Here is a 16,889-nt window from a genome sequence, read left to right on the forward strand (position 1 = left end):
TCAAAAAGACACAGCCACCCCAAAGTTTGGGACGGCTCTGTTTACAAGAACCTCGTTTACAGTACAAGTTCAATATCACAGAAAGCGAAAAATGGATGAAGAAGTTGTGGTACTTACGTACAATGCAATATCACTCAGCAATGAAATCTATGTCATCAGGCCCGTCGCAGCATAATGAGTGGATTCAGGTACGATGATTCTAAGTGAAATAAGTCACACAAAAAAAGAAACATCATAACATATCACTACTACACGGAATGTAAACTTGGCTACACAGGAACTGAATTACAAAACACAACAGGGTCTCAAATGTAGAAAACCAACTTATGCTTGCTTAAGGGGAAACGTGAGTTGGGGTGCTGCATAAAACCAGAGATTAAAATTAGAACAGATACCGTTCCATAAGCCAAATATGTAATAGACAAGAGCTACTCCTTGCTCAACAAAGTGGACTCAACACCCCATATTAAACGCCTAAGAATATACCTGACTAGTAAGAATCTTAAAACCTATGGATTTATATGTCTCCGAAAGAGAATCAAGCGTGTGTACAGCGGCATAAACGCAGCAGTGATAGGATTGGTGAGGTTCAGTGAGCAAATGCAGACCCTTTGAAGTCATATTGCATGGTACCTATTCCATGGGTCTCAACTCTCCAGGTTTAAGGTATTCTTCCTTCAGCTAAAACATGCATGTGGAACACAGAGTATGATCCACCGTGTGATCGGGAAATGTGTTCAAATGTGTCTCAGTTTCCGTCCCCTGGTACTCGGGTGCAACATTCCAGACGCTTTACTAACACTCTCCCCACTTGGAGAGTCAGTGCCTTTAACCTCCTGTTTGGCCCAGTTTGCAATTTCTGCGGAAAATGAACAGGAATAGGGAGAACCAATGAGAGACTAGCTGGAGGTGTCTGGACGGGCCAATTTAACTCTCATTTCCCACCAGGAAGAGGAATTAACCAAAGGCTCAGAGTGCCATGCCGGAACCACAATAGGGCCTGAAGCAATCCTGCGGTGTTGCGGCCAGCTCACAAGTAAGCGAGTTGAAGAAGGGAGCTCAGGGGCACTGTAATTCACAAACCTGCAGAGTTATAAATGAAAGCTATCGTCCAAAAATATATTGAAGTAAGGCTGCCAAGAGGACGTGAAAGTGGGGCAGAATTGCAGGAAACCGATTTCAGGAGGTAGACTGGAATTGCATGTAAAGCATAGGAAAAGAGGCAGAACGTCCACAATGATGCACTTGGCCAAAAAGGGTGTATGCGTTTTATCCTGAATATATTCAGGAAAAAACGCATACGCCCTTTTTGGCCAACCAAGCAAGCTTGCAAAGGATATCTGCACTACAATGAAGTCTCACTGCCCCCCGGTCAAAAGGGCCATCTGAAAAAAGTGTAAAATCCAGAAATGCAGGACAGGCCATGGAGAACTGGGAGCCTTGTTATGCTGATGGGCGGGATGTAAATTGCGAACAGCCACTCTGGAGAAGTGTATGGTGTTTGCTGAAACATCCAAAAAACAAAGCAACAGAGCCTAGGGCACTTCCACTTATGGTCCTATAGCTTAGGGAAATTAAAATCAAAAAGACACAGCCACCCCAAAGTTTGGGACGGCTTTGTTTACAAGAACCTCGTTTACGGTACAAGTTCAATATCACAGAAAGCGAAAAATGGATAAAGAAGTTGTGGTACTTACGTACAATGCAATATCACTCAGCAATGGAATCTATGTCATCAGGCCCGTAGCAGCATAATGAGTGGATTCAGGTACGACGATTCTAAGTGAAATAAGTCACACAGAAAAAGAAACATCATAACATATCACTACTACACGGAATGTAAAGTTGGCTACACAGGAACTGAATTACAAAACACAACAGGGTCTCAAATGTAGAACACCAACTTATGCTTGCTTAAGGGGAAAGGTGAGTTGGGGTGCTGCATAAAACCAGAGATTGAAATTAGCAGAGATACCATTCCATAAGCCAAATATGTAATAGAAAAGAGCTACTCCTTGCTCAACGAAGTGGACTCAACACCCCATATTAAACGCCTAAGAATATACCTGACTAGAAAGAATCTTAAAACCTATGGATTTATATGTCACTGAAAGAGAATCAAGCGTGTGTACAGCAGCATAAACGCAGCAGTGATAGGATTGGTGAGGTTCGGAGAGCAAATGCAGACCCTTTGAAGTCATATTGCATGGTACCCATTCCATGGGTCTCAATTCTCCAGGTTTAAGGGATTCTTCCTTCAGCTAAAACATGCATGTGGAACCCAGAGTATGATCCACCATGTGATCGGGAAATGTGTTCAAATGTGTCTCAGTTTTCGTCCCCTGGTACTCGGGTGCAACATTCCAGACGCTTTACTAACACTCTCACCACTTGGAGAGTCAGTGCCTTTAAACTCCTGTTTGGCCCAGTTTGCAATATCTGCGGAAAATGAACAGGAATAGGGAGAACCAATGAGAGACTAGCTGGAGGTGTCTGGACGGGCAAATTTAACTCTCATTTCCCACCAGGAAGAGGAATTATCAAGGGCTCAGCGTGCCATGCCAGAACCACACTAGAGCCTGAAGAAATCTTGTGGTGTTTCGGCCAGCTCATAAGAATGCGAGTTGAACAAAGGAGCTCAGGGGCACTGTAATTCACAAACGTTCAGAGTTATAAATGACAGCTATCGTCCAAAAATATATTGAAGTAAGGCTGCCAAGAGGACTTGAAAGCGGGGAAGAATTGCAGGAAACCGATTTCAGGAGGTAGACTGGAATTGCATGTAAAGCATAGGAAAATAGGCAGAACGTCCACAATGATGCACTTGGCCAAGAAGGGCGTATGCATTTTTTCCTGAATATATTCAGGAAAAAACGCATACACACTTTTCGGCCAACCAAGCAAGCTTGCAAAGGAAATCTGCACTACAATGATGTCTCACTGCCCCCCGGTCAAAAGGGCCATCTGAAAAAAGTGTAAAATCCAGAAAGGCAGGACAGGCCATGGAGAACTGGGAGCCTTGTTATGCTGATGGGCCGGATGTATATTGTCAACAGCCACTCTGGAGAAGTGTATGGTGTTTCCTGAAACATCCAAAAAACAAAGCAACAGAGCCAAGGGCACTTCCACTTATGGTCCTATAGCTTAGGGAAATTAAAATCAAAAAGACACAGCCACCCCAAAGTTTGGGACGGCTCTGTTTACAAAAACCTCGTTTACGGTACAAGTTCAATATCACAGAAGGCGAAAAATGGATACAGAAGTTGTGGTACTTACGTACAATGCAATATCACTCAGCAATGAAATCTATGTCATCAGGCCCGTAGCAGCATAATGAGTGGATTCAGGTACGATGATTCTAAGTGAATAAGTCACACAGAAAAAGAAACATCATAAGGTATCACTAATACACGGAATGTAAACTTGGCTACACAGGAACTGAATTACAAAACAGAACAGGGTCTCAAATGTAGAAAACCAACTTATGCTTGCTGAAGGGGAAAGGTGAGTTGGGGTGCTGCATAAAACCAGAGACTGAAATTAGCACAGATACCGTTCCATAAGCCAAATATGTAATAGACAGGAGCTACTCCTTGCTCAACGAAGAAGACACAACACCCCATATTAAATGCCTAAGAATATACCTCACTAGTAAGAATCTTACAACCTATGGATTTATATGTCTCCGAAAGAGAATCAAGCGTGTGTACAGCGGCATAAACGCAGCAGTGATAGGATTGGTGAGGTATGGTGAGCAAATGCAGACCCTTTGAAGTCATATTGCATGGTACCCATTCCATGGGTCTCAACTCTCCAGGTTTAAGGGATTCTTTCTTCAGCTAAAACATGCATGTGGAACCCAGAGTATGATCCACCGTGTGATCGGGAAACGTGTTCAAATGTGTCTCAGTTTTCGTCCCCTGGTACTCGGGTGCAACATTCCAGACGCTTTACTAACACTCTCCCCACTTGGAGAGTCAGTGCCTTTAACCTCCTGTTTCTCCCAGTTTGCAATTTCTGTGGAAAATGAACAGGAATAGGGAGAACCAATGAGAGACTAGCTGGAGGTGTCTGGACGGGCAAATTTAACTCTCATTTCCCACCAGGAAGAGGAATTAACCAAAGGCTCAGCGTGCCATGCCGGAACCACACTAGGGCCTGAAGCAATCCTGCGGTGTTGCGGCCAGCTCACAAGAAAGCGAGTTGAAGAAAGGAGCTCAGGGGCACTGTAATTCACAAAACTCCTGAGTTATAAATGACAGCTATCGTTCAAAAATATATTGAAGTAGGGCTGCCAAGAGGAGTTGAAAGCGGGGCAGAATTGCAGGAAACCGATTTCAGGAGGTAGACTGGAATTGCACGTAAAGCATAGGAAAAGAGGCAGAACGTCCACAATGATGCACTTGGCCAAAAAGGGCGTATGCGTTTTTTCCTGAATATATTCAGGAAAAAACGCATACGCCCTTTTTGGCCAACCAAGCAAGCTTGCAAAGGAAATCTGCACTACAATGAAGTCTCACTGCCCCCCGGTCAAAAGGGCCATCTGAACAATGTGTAAAATCTAGAACGGGCAGGACAGGCCAAGGAGAACTGGGAGCATTGTTATGCTGATGGGCGGGATGTAAATTGCCAACAGCCACTCTGGAGAATTGTATGGTGTTTCCTGAAACATCTAAAAAGCAAAGCAACAGAGCCTAGGGCACTTCCACTTATGGTCCTATAGCTTAGGGAAATTAAAATCAAAAAGACACAGCCACCTCAAAGTTTGGGTCAGCTCTGTTTACAAGAACCTCCTTTACCGTACAAGTTCAATATCACAGAAAGCAAAAAATGGATAAAGAAGTTGTGGAACTTACGTACAATGAAATATCACTCAGCAATGAAATCTATGTCATCAGGCCCGTAGCAGCATAATGAGTGGATTCAGGTACGATGATTCTAAGAGAAATAAGTCACACAGAAAAAGAAACATCATAAGATATCACTAATACACGGAATGTAAACTTGGCTACACAGGAACTGAATTACAAAACAGAACAGGGTCTCAAATGTAGAAAACCAACTTATGCTTGCTGAAGGGGAAAGGTGAGTTGGGGTGCTGCATAAAACCAGAGACTGAAATTAGCACAGATACCGTTCCATAAGCCCAATATGTAATAGACAAGAGCTACTCCTTGCTCAACGAAGAAGACACAACACCCCATATTAAATGCCTAAGAATATACCTGACTAGTAAGAATCTTACAACCTATGGATTTATATGTCTCCGAAAGAGAATCAAGCGTGTGTACAGCGGTATAAACGCAGCAGTGATAGGATTGGTGAGGTTTGGTGAGCAAATGCAGATCCTTTGAAGTCATATTGCATGGTACCCATTCCATGGGTCTCAACTCTCCAGGTTTAAGGGATTCTTCCTTCAGCTAAAACATGCATGTGGAACCCATAGTATGATCCACCGTGTGACCGGGAAACGTGTTCAAATGTGTCTAAGTTTTCGTCCCATGGTACTCGGATGCAACATTCCAGACGCTTTACTAACACTCTCCCCACTTGGAGAGTCAGTGCCTTTAACCTCCTGTTTGGCCCAGTTTGCAATTTCTGCAGAAAATGAACAGGAATAGGGAGAAACAATGAGTGACTAGCTGGAGGTGTCTGGACGGGCAAATTTAACTCTCATTTCCCACCAGGAAGAGGAATTAAACAAAGGCTCAGCGTGCCATGCCGGAACCACACTAGGGCCTGAAGCAATCCTGCGGTGTTGCGGCCAGCTCACAAGAAAGCGAGTTGAAGAAAGGAGCTCAGGGACACTGTAATTCACAAACCTGCAGAGTTATAAATGACAGCTATCGTCCAAAAATATATTGAAGTAAGGCTGCCAAGAGGAGTTGAAAGCGGGGCAGAATTGCAGGAAACCGATTTCAGGAGGTAGACTGGAATTGCATGTAAAGCATCGGAAAAGAGGCAGAACGTCCACAATGATGCACTTGGCCAAAAAGGGCGTATGCGTTTTTTCCTGAAAATATTCAGGAAAAAACGCATACGCCCTTTTTGGCCAACCAAGCAAGCTTGCAACGGAAATCTGCACTACAATGAAGTCTCACTGCCCCCCGGTCAATAGGGCCATCTGAAAAAAGTGTAAAATCCAGAAAGGCAGGACAGGCCATGGAGAACTGGGAGCCTTGTTATGCTGATGGGCAGGATGTAAATTGCCAACAGCCACTCTGGAGAAGTGTATGGTGTTTCCTGAAACATCCAAAAAACAAAGCAACAGAGCCTAGGGCACTTCCACTTATGGTCCTATTGCTTAGGGAAATTAAAATCAAAAAGACACAGCCACCCCAAAGTTTGGGACGGCTCCGTTTACAAGAACCTCTTTTACGGTACAAGTTCAATATCACAGAAAGCGAAAAATGGATAAAGAAGTTGTGGTACTTACGTACAATGCAATATCACTCAGCAATGAAATCTATGTCATCAGGTCCGTAGCAGCATAATGAGTGGATTCAGGTACGATGATTCTAAGTGAAATAAGTCACACAGAAAAAGAAACATCATAAGATATCATTAATACACGGAATGTAAACTTGGCTACACAGGAACTGAATTACAAAACAGAACAGGGTCTCAAATGTAGAAAACCAACTTATGCTTGCTTAAGGGGAAAGGTGAGTTGGGGTGCTGTATAAAACCAGAGATTGAAATTAGCACAGATACCGTTCCATAAGCCAAATATGTAATAGAAAAGAGCTACTCCTTGCTCAACGAAGTGGACTCAACACCCCATATTAAACGCCTAAGAATATACCTGACTAGTAAGAATCTTAAAACCTATGGATTTATATGTCTCTGAAAGAGAATCAAGCGTGTGTAGAGTGGCATAAACGCAGCAGTGATAGGATTGGTGAGGTTCGGTGAGCAAATGCAGACCGTTTGAAGTCATATTGCATGGTACCCATTCCATGGGTCTCAACTCTCCAGGTTTAAGGGATTCTTCCTTCTGCTAAATCATGCATGTGGAACCCAGAGTATGATCCACCGTGTGATCGGGAAACGTGTTCAAATGTGTCTCAGTTTTCGTCCCCTGGTACTCGGGTGCAACATTCCAGACGCTTTACTAACACTCTCCCCACTTGGAGAGTCAGTGCCTTTAACCTCCTGTTTGGCCCAGTTTGCAATTTCTGTGGAAAATGAACAGGAATAGGGAGAACCCATGAGAGACTAGCTGGAGATGTCTGGACGGGCAAATTGAACTCTCATTTCCCACCAGGAAGAGGAATTAACCAAAGTCTCAGCATGCCATGCTGGAACCACACTAGGGCCTGAAGAGATCCTGCGGTGTTGCGGCCAGCTCACAAGAAAGCGAGTTGAAGAAAGGAGCTCAGGGGCACTGTAATTCACAAACCTGCGGAGTTATAAATGACAGCTATCATCCAAAATTATACTGAAGTAAGGCTGCGAAGAGGACTTGGATGCGGGGAAGAATTGCTGGAAACCGATTCAGAAGGTACACGGGATTCGCTCTTAAAGCACAGGAAAAGAGACAGAACTTGGAAAATAATGCTCTTGGCAAAAAAGGGCATATGTGTTGTATCCAGAGCTCTCATAACTGAGGGGAAGAGATTCCCAGGAGGCTCCAACTGCCACCTGAGGGCTCACTTTGCCAAGGCAACGTGAGCAATCCAGGCAGAAGTTACCTCACAGCAGAGGTCCCACCTCACAGAAGGGTGAGAAACCCAGCCAACATCAGACTCTCACCAGAGGGCCCACATCACCAAGGTGATGGGAACCAGGCAGGAGTGTCTTCACACCAGTGGGGCCACATCATCGAAAGGTGAGGTACTCAGCACATGTGTCCTCAAACCAGAGGACCCACATCACCAAGGGCCTCGGAGTGAGGCAGGCAGGAGTAGCCTCACAACACTGGGCCCATAGAATAAAAAAGTGAGGAATCCAGCAGTTGGAACCTCCCAGAAGGCGGCCCAGAGCACCGAGGCTATGGGATCCAGGCCACAGTGAACTCACAGAAGAGGGCCCATGTCATGAAACTGAGCAACCCAGCCATTGGGACCTCAGAGCAGGAGGCCCACATCCCCATGGGGATGGAAATCTGGTAGGAGTGTCCTCGCACCACTGAGAACGTATCAGAAAATTTTGGGCGACCAGCAGTTAGGGCCTGACGTCAGAGGACCCTCATCACCAAGGGAAGGAGGCTCCCAGCAGGCTCCAACTGCCACCAGAGGGCTGACGTCGCCAAGGCAATGTGTGCCAACCAGGCACAAATGACCTCACAGCAGAGGGCCCACTTCAGAGAAGTGTGACGAACCCAGTCAGGATCAGACTCGCAGCAGAGGGCCCACATCACCAAATGGATTGGAACCAGGCAGGAGTGTCCTCACATGAGTAGGGCCACATCATCTAAAGGTGAGGAACCCAGAACATGTGGCTTCAAACCATAGGACACCCATCACCAAGGGGCTGGGAATGAGGCAGGCAGGAGGAGCCTCATAACAGAGGGCCCAAAAATAAGAAAGGTGAGGAATCCAGCATTTGGAACCTCCCAGCAGGCGGCCCAGAGCACAGAGGCTAGGGGATCCAGGCCGGAGTGAACTAACACCAGAGAGCCCACATCATGAAACTGTGAGAAACCCAGACATTGGGACCTCAGAGCAGAAGGCCCACATCCCCATGGTGATGGGAACATGACAGGAGTGTCCTGGCATCACTGGGCTCACATCAGAAAACGTGGGGTGCTCAGAAGTTCGGGCCTGACGCTAGAGGGCACTCATCACCGAGGGGAGGAGGCTCCCAGCAGGCTCCAGCTGCCACCAGAGGGCCAACGTCGCCAAGGCGATGTGTGCCAGCCTGGCAGGAGTGACCTCACAGCAGAGGGCCCACCTCACAGAAGGGTGAGGAACACAGCCAGGATCAGACTCTCACCAGAGGGCCCACATCACCAAGGGGATGGGAACCAGGCAGGAGTGTCCCCACACCAGTGGGACAACATCATCGAAAGGTGAGGATCCCAGCACATGTGTCCTCAAACCAGAGGAACCACATCACCAAGGGGTTCGGAATGAGGCTGGCAGGACCGGCCTCACAACACAGGGTCCATAGAATATAAAAGTTGAGGAATCCAGCAGTTGGAACCTCCCAGCAAGTGGCCCAGAGCACCGAGGCTATGGGATCCAGGCCGCAGTGAAGTCACAGCAGAGGGCCCACATCATGAACCTGTGAGCAGCCCAGCCGTTGGGACCTCAGAACAGAAGGCCCTCATCCCCATTGGGATGGGAACCTGGCAGGAGTGGCTTCGCACCACTTAGCACATATCAGAAAATGTTAGGAGCCCAGCAGTTAGGGCCTGATGCCAGGGGGCCCTCATAACTGAGGGGAGGAGACTCCCAGCAGGTTCCAACTGCCAACAGAGGGCCCACGTCTACAAGGTGGCATGTGCCAGCCAGGCAGTAGTGACCTCACAGCAGAGGGCCTATCTCACAGAAGGGTGAGGAACCGAGGCAGGATGAGACTCTCGCCAGAGGGCCCACAACACCAAGGGGATGGGAACCAGTCAGGACTGTCCTCCCACCAGTGGGGCCACATCATCGAAAGGTGAGGAACCCAGCACATGTGGCCTCATATCAGAGGACATACATCACAAAGGGGATGGGAGTGAGGCAGGTAGGAGTAGCCTAAAAACAGAGGGCCCAAAGAATAAGAAAGGTGAGGAATCCAGCATTTGGAACCTCCCAGCAGGCGGCCGAGAGCACAGAAGCTATGGGATGCAGGCAGGAGTGAACTAACACCAGAGAGCCCACATCATGAAACTGTGAGCAACCCAGGCGTTGGGACCTCAGAGCAGAAAGCCCACATCCCCATGGGGATGGGAACCTGACAGGAGTGTCCTGGCATCACTGGGCTCACATCAGAAAACGTGGGGAGCCCAGCAGTTAGGGCCTGATGCTAGAGGGCCGTCATCACCGAGGGCAGGAGGCTCCCAGCAGGTTCCATGTGCCAACAGAGGGCCCACGTCGCCAAGGTGATGTGTGCAAGTCAGGCAGGATTGACCTCACAGCAGAGGGCCTACCTCACAGAAGAGTGAGGAACCCAGCCAGGATAAGACTGTCACCAGAAGGCCCACATCACCAAGGGGATGGGAACCAGGCAGGAGTGTCCTCACACCAGTGGGGCCACATCATTGTAAGTTGCGGAACCCAGCACATGTGGCCTCAAACCAGAAGACCCACATCACGAAGGAGTTGCGAGTGAGGCAGGCAGGAGGAGCATCACAACACAGGACTCATAGAATACAAAAGTTGAGGAATCGAGCAGTTGGAACCTTCCAGCAGGCGGCCAAGAGCACAGAGTCTATGGGATCCAGGCCACAGTGAACTAACACCAGAGAGCCCACATCATGAAATTGTGATCAACCCAGCCGTTGGAACCTCAGAGCAGAAGGCCCACATCCCTGTGGAGATGGGAACCTAAGAGGAGTGCCCGAGCATCACTGGGCTCACTAAGAAAAGTTGGGGAGCCCAGCAGTTAGGGCCTGACATCAGACGGCCCTCATCACAGAGGTAAGGAGGCTCCCAGCAGGGTCCAAGTGCCACCAGAGGGCTCATGTCAACAAGGCGAGGTGAGCAAGCCAGGCAAGAGTTACCTGATAGTAGAGGGCCCACCTCACAGATGGGTGAGGAACCCAGCCAGGATCAGACTCTCACCAGAGGGCCCACATCACAAAGGGGATGGGAACCAGTCAGGATTATCCTCACACCAGTGGGGCCTCATCATCTTAAGGTGAGGAACCCAGCACATGTGTCCTCAAACCAGAGGACCCACATCACAAGGGCCTTGGAGTGAGGCAGGCAGGAGTAGCCTCACAACACAGGGCACATAATATAAAAAACGTGAGGATTCCAGCATTTAGGCCTTCCAGCAGGCGGCCCAGAACACCGAGGCTATGGGATCCAGGCCACAGTGAACTCACAGCAGTGGGCCCACATCATTAAACTGTGAGCAACCCTGGCGTTGGGACCTCAGCACAGAAGGCCCACATCCCCATGGGAATGGGAACCTGGCTGGAGTGTCCTCGCACCACTGGGCGCACATCAGAAAATGTGGGGAGCCCACCATTTAGAGCCTGACGCCAGAGGGCCGTCATCACCGAGAGGAGGAGGCACCCTGCATGCTCCAACTGCCACCAGAGGGCTCACGTCTCCAAGGTGACGTGTGCCAGCCAGGCAGGAGTGACCTCACAGCAGAGGGCCTACCTCACAGAACGTTGAGGAACCCAGCCAGGATTAGACTCTCGCCAGAGGGCCCACCTAACTAAGGGGATGGGAACCAGGCAGGAGTGTCCTCACACGAGTGGGGCCACATCATCGAAAGGTGAGGAACGCAGCACATGTGGCCTCAAGCCATAGGACAGTCATCACCAAGGGGCTGGCAGTGAGGCAGGCAGGAGGAGCCTCACAACAGAGGGCACATAGAATAAAAAAGTTGAGGAATCCAGCAGTTGGAACCTCCCAGCAGCGGCTCAGAGCACCGATGATAAGGGATCCTTGCCGGAGTGAACTCACAGCAGAGGGCCCACATCATGGTACTGTGAGCAAGCCAGCCATTTTGACCTCAGAGCAGAAGGCCCATATCCCCATGGGGATGGGAACCTGGCAAGAGTGTCCTCACTCACTTGGCGCACATCAGAAAATGTGGGGAGCCCAGCAGTTATGGCCTAAGGCAAGAGGGCTCTCATCACCGAGGGGAGGAGGATCCCAGCACACTCCAAGTGCCACCAGAGGGCCCACGTCGCCAAGGTGACGTGTGCCAGACAGGCATGATTGACCTCACAGCAGAGGGCCCACCTCACAGAAGCGTGAGGAACCCAGCCAGGATCAGACTCTCACCTGAGGGCCCACATCAGCAAGGGGATGGGAACCAGTCAGGACTGTCTTCCCACCAGTGGGGCCACATCATCGAAAGGTGCAGAACCCAGCACATGTGGCCTCAAATCAGAGGACACATATCACAAAGGGAATGGGAGTGAGGCAGGCAGGAGTAGCCTAAAAACAGAGGGCCCAAAGAATAAGAAAGGTGAGGAATCCAGCAGTTGGAACCTCCCAGCAGGCGGCCGAGAGCACAGAAGCTATGGGATGCAGGCAGGAGTGAACTAACAGCAGAGAGCCCACATCATGAAACTGTGAGCAACCCAGGCGTTGGGACCTCAGAGCAGAAGGCCCACATCCCAATGGGGATGTGAACCTGGCTGGAGTGTCCTCGCACCACTGGGCGCACATCACAAAATGTGGGGAGCCCAGCAGTTAGGGCCTGACGCCAGAGGGCCCTCATCACCGAGGGGAGGAGGCTCCCAGAAGGCTCCAAGTGCCACCAGAGGGCTCATGTCCACAAGGCGAGGTGAGCAAGCCAGGCAGGAGTGACCTCACAGCAGACGGCCCACCTCACAGATGGGTGAGGAACCCAGCCAGGATCAGACTCTCAACAGAGGGCCCACATCACCAAGGGGATGTGAACCAGGCAGGAGTCTCCTAAGACCATTGGTCCCACATCATCGAAAGGTGAGGAACCCAGCACATGTGACCTCAAACCAGACGACACACATCACGAAGGGGCTGGGAGTGAGGCAGGCAGGAGGATCCTCACAACAGAGGGCCCAAAAAATTAAAAAAGTGAGGAATCCAGCAGTTGGAACCTCCCAGCAGGCGGCCAAGAGCACAGAGGCTATGGGATCCAGGCCTCTGTGAACTAACACCAGAGAGCCCACATCATGAAAATGTGAACAACCCAGCCGTTGGGACCTCAGAGCAGAAGGCCCACATCCCCATGGAGATGGGATCCTAAGAGGAGTGCCAAAGCATCACTGGGCTCACTAAGAAAAGTTGGTGAGCCCAGCAGTTAGGGCCTGACGCAAGAGGACCCTCATCACCGGGGGGAGGAGATTCCCAGCATGCTCCAACTGCCACCACACGGCTGACTTCACCAAGGCAATGTGTGCCAGCCATGCAGGAGTGACCTATCAGCAGAGGGTCTCCCTCACAGAAGGGTGAGGAACACAGCCAGGAACAGACTCTCACCAGGGGGTCCACATAATCACGTGGATGAGAACCAGGCAGGAGTGTCCTCACACTAGTGGGGCCACATCATCGAAAGGTGAGGAAACCAGGAAAGGTGGCCACAAACCAGAGGACCCACATCACCAAGGGGTTGAGAGTGAGGTAGGTGTCTGGACGGGCATATTTAACACTCATTTCCCACCAGGAAGAGGAATTAACCAAAGGCTCAGCATGCCCTGCCAGAAGCAGATTAGGTCCTGAAGCAGTCTTGCGGGTTTGCGGCCAGCTCACAAGAAAGCGAGTTGAAGAAAGGAGCTCAGGGGCCCTGTAATTCACAAACCTGCAGAGTTATAAATGACAGATAACGTCCAAAAATATATTGAAGTAAGGCTGCAAAGAGGACTTGAAAGCGGGGCAGAATTTCAGGAAACCGATTTCAGGAGGTAGACTGGATTTGCATTTAAAGCATAGGAAAAGAGGCAGAACATCGACAATGATGCACTTGGCAAAAAAGGGCGTATGAGTTTGTTCCTGAATATATTCAGGAACAAACACATACGCCCTTTTTGGCAAACCAAGCAAGCGTGCAATGGAAATCCGAACTACTATGAAGTGTCACTTCCCCCCGGTCTAAAGGGCCATCTGAGAAAAGTGTAAAATCCAGAAAGGCAAGAGAGGCCATGGGGAAAAAGGAGCCTTGTTATGCTCATGGCGGGATGTAAATTGCCAACAGCCACTCTGGAGAAGTGTATGGTGTTTCCTGATACATCTGAAAAACAAAGCAACAGAGTCTAGGGTATTTCCACTTATGGTCCTATAGCTTAGGGAAATTAAAATCAAAAAGACACAGCCACCCCAAAATTTGGGACGGCTCTGTTTACAGGAACCTCTTCTACAGTACAAGTTAAATATCCCAGAGAACAAATAATTGATAAAGAAGTTGCTGTACTTACGTACAACAGAATACCACTCAGCAATGAAATCTGTGTCACCAGGCCTGTACCAGCATAATGAGTGGATTGAGGCACGATGATTCTAAGTGAAATAAGTCACACAGAAAAAGAAACATCATAAGGTATCACTAATGCACGGAATGTAAACTTGGCTACACAGGAACTGAATTACAAAACACAACAGGGTCTCAAGTTTAGAAAACCAACTTATGCTTGCTTAAGGGGAAAGGTGAGTTGGGGTGCTGCATAAAACCAGAGTTTGAAATTAGCACAGATACCTTTCCATAAGCCAAATATGTAATAGACAAGACCTACCCCTTGCTCAACGAAATGGACTCAACAATGAGGTATCACCTCACACCTGTTAGAAAGGGCATCATCTGAAAATCTACAAACAACAAATGCTGGAAAGGGTGTGGAGAAAAGGAAGCCTCTTCCACTATTGTTGGGAATATAAATTGATACAGTCACTATGGAGAACAATATGGAGTTTCTTAAGAAACTAATAATAGAATTACCATATGATACAGCAATCCCAGTACTGGACATATACCCAGACAAAGCCATAAATCAAAAAGAGACATTCACCGCAATGTTCATTGCATCACTATTTACAATATCGAGGTAATGGAAGCAACCTAAATGCCCACAGACAGACGAATGCATAAAGATGTGGTACATATATAAAATGGAATATTACTAAGCCATGAAAGGAATGAAATTGGGTCATTTGTAGAGACGTCGATGGATCTAGAGACTGTCATACGGAGTGAAGTAAGTCAGAAAGAGAACAACAAATCTTGTATATTCATGCATATATGTGGAACCTAGAAAAACTGTACAGATTAACCATTTTGCAAGGCATAAATAGAGCAACAGATGTAGACAACAATCGTATGGACAACAAGGGGGGAAAGCTCTTGGGGGGGGTTGGTGGTGGGAGGAGTTGAGAGATTGGGATTGGCATGTAAACATTTATATGTATAAAATAGATAACCAATAAGAACCTGCTGTATAAAAATATAAAATAAAATTCAAAATTAAAAAGAAATAAAATTTAAAAAATAAAACAGAAAAAACAATTATTCCCTTCACATACATGTATTTATATGAATAAATTATTTCCATGCTTATATATGTAAATACAAAAAAGAGGAATAAAATCTACCTTGAACCAAAAACGAAAAAGAGAAAAAAAAAAAACAGAACCCACCAGTTACTCAGAGGAAAACCGTATCAGGGCACTTGCTCCAGTTGTAAACAATTCTGAAGTTGGTCAGTGGTGGGGAATCGTCTCCCATTCAGCCAGCAGCCCCCACACCACAAGCGTCCTCATTGCAAAGCTGGGGCACCGTGCCGAGGCATCTGTGAGTAAACGTGAGCTGAGCCCCAGGCCAGTTGCTGCTGAACTGTTCCCACCCTTCCCAGGTAAAACACCTGAATATATACAAGGACTTGAAAGCCTAGAGGAAGGGCCATGGAGCCACACGAGTGACAGCATGCCAGCTGACTTGGTGCCTGCAGGCCAGCCAGGATGGTCCTGGCCCTGGGTGCTCTTCTGGAAGATTTCCATTTCCCTGCCTGAGATACCCGTCCTGTCCCTGCCCCCACTGCTTTTTTCCTTCCTCACCTCTGCCCAGGGAGAAATTCCAGCAGCAGGTATGGGTGACACATCCTCTTCTTTAGCAGGTGGCAGCCTGGCAACTGCTGCAGAAAGTCCAGCAGAGCCCCACTCACACTGGGCCACCCACAAAGCCGTGGCCTCTCACTCCCTCCCACCAGCCCAGCCCCGAGACTGCTGACAGGGCAGAGAAAATGGCGTCAGGCACAGCTGCAGGGGCTCTTGCTGCCTGGAGTGGTATTTATATTGATCTCAACCCAGGCACACCTGGGGAGGGCTGGCCGGCACGGTAAGGCTGCCCAGGTCAGCCAATCATCACCCCTCAGGGGCTCACAGTTGCAGAAAATGGAACTTGCTGAACCGGCCAGGTCCAAGGAACAGGTGTGGGCTCCTGAGAGTCAGGATAGACAAGGGGCTGCAGCTTTGGCTTGTTTTCTAATCATTTTATCTGGCCCATGAGTGGGAGACAAGTTCAAGAAAACCCTCTCCTAATGAGAGGAACCCAGGAGTCAGGGAGAGGAGGGGGTGGGTGGTGGTTGGAGACAGAGGCCTGGTGCCCTGCATGCAGTGGAAGTCTCTGGAAGACCAGGTGGAGGGAGGCCACACAGAGTGATGCCCAGGGTCACAGACCTGTCGGAGCTGCTGGTTGTTAGTTCAAGTCCTGCTCTGAGGTGCTCTGTGTCAGCTCTGAGCAACAGGTGAGCTGGGGGTGCTCTTCAATGAGGGCTATGTGCACGGTTCCTGTGTGCCCAGCCCTGCCACGGTACCTGCAAGGGTAGCTCTGTATCCTGGGAGGGGCCTGACCATGAGAGCCCCGTGGGCTGGGTTGGGGGTGGGGTACCTGCCCAGGAGACCTCCATATCCTGGGATTGGCCTGACCACGAGAGCCCCATGGGCTGCTGGGGACCTGGTAAAGGATGTCAGGACAGTCAGTGAAGCCACCGAGGATATACCTCCAGTTGCTCCTGATTCCTACACCCTGCTGGTCATTCTACCAACCACCAGGACATGGTATTCTGTATTAGTCTTCAATGATGCCTTCTTTTGTATTCCATTAGTCCCAGAGTCACAAGAAATTTTGGCTTGTGAGTGGCAGGACTCAACATACAACTAAAACAATACTTCCGGGCCGTCTTGCCCCAAGGGTTCAAAAATTCCCACACCATCTTTGGGGAAAGCTTAGCTAAAGACCGAAAAGTTCTACCTCTGGAAAAGGAAACCCTCCTTCAATATGCAGATGACATTCTGATCGCC

This window comes from Orcinus orca, chromosome 3 (assembly GCF_937001465.1).
Source record: "Orcinus orca chromosome 3, mOrcOrc1.1, whole genome shotgun sequence".
Lineage (NCBI taxonomy): Eukaryota > Metazoa > Chordata > Mammalia > Artiodactyla > Delphinidae > Orcinus > Orcinus orca.